Below are 660 nucleotides of genomic sequence, written 5' to 3'. Positions count from 1 at the left end.
CTAAAATATCTCCACCAAAAACACAAGCAACCTCACAAATACAACCTCAAGAACAAAGAAACACCATAAATACAAGTAACGCAACATGCACTACAAAGACAGGTCCACCCAATAAAGTTACACGCGCTAGCAGAGTTAAAAAACACATAATTCCTTCTTCACCGAAGCACACCACTTTATCACAACCCACTCGTATTCAACCCAAACGCAAAAACCTATACAGCACTACTAGCTCACAAAATACTGTAATATCTCCATCAATAACCCAAGCAACCTCACAAATACAACCTCAAGAACAAAGAAACACCATAACACAAGTAACGCAACATGTACTACAAAGACAGGTCCATCCAATAAAGTTACACGCCCTAGCACAGTTAAAAAACACAATACTCCTTCTTCTCAGAAACAACCCACTCGTATACAACCGAAACGCAAAAACCTTAACAGCACCACAGGCTCACAAAATACTGCAATATCTCCACCAAAAACCCAAGCAACCTCACAAATATGACCTCAGGAACAAAGAAACACCATAAATACAATTAAAAAACACAAAACTCCTTCTTCACAGAAACACACCACGTTATCACAACCCACTCGTATTCACCCCAAACGCAAAGCCAAAGAAACACTTACACAATAAACTCCATTTAATAA

This window comes from Photinus pyralis, unplaced genomic scaffold, assembly GCF_008802855.1.
Source record: "Photinus pyralis isolate 1611_PpyrPB1 unplaced genomic scaffold, Ppyr1.3 Ppyr1.4_LG2, whole genome shotgun sequence".
NCBI lineage: Eukaryota > Metazoa > Arthropoda > Insecta > Coleoptera > Lampyridae > Photinus > Photinus pyralis.
The sequence above is the reverse complement of the archived record's forward strand: the minus strand, read 5'-3'. Positions refer to the sequence as shown.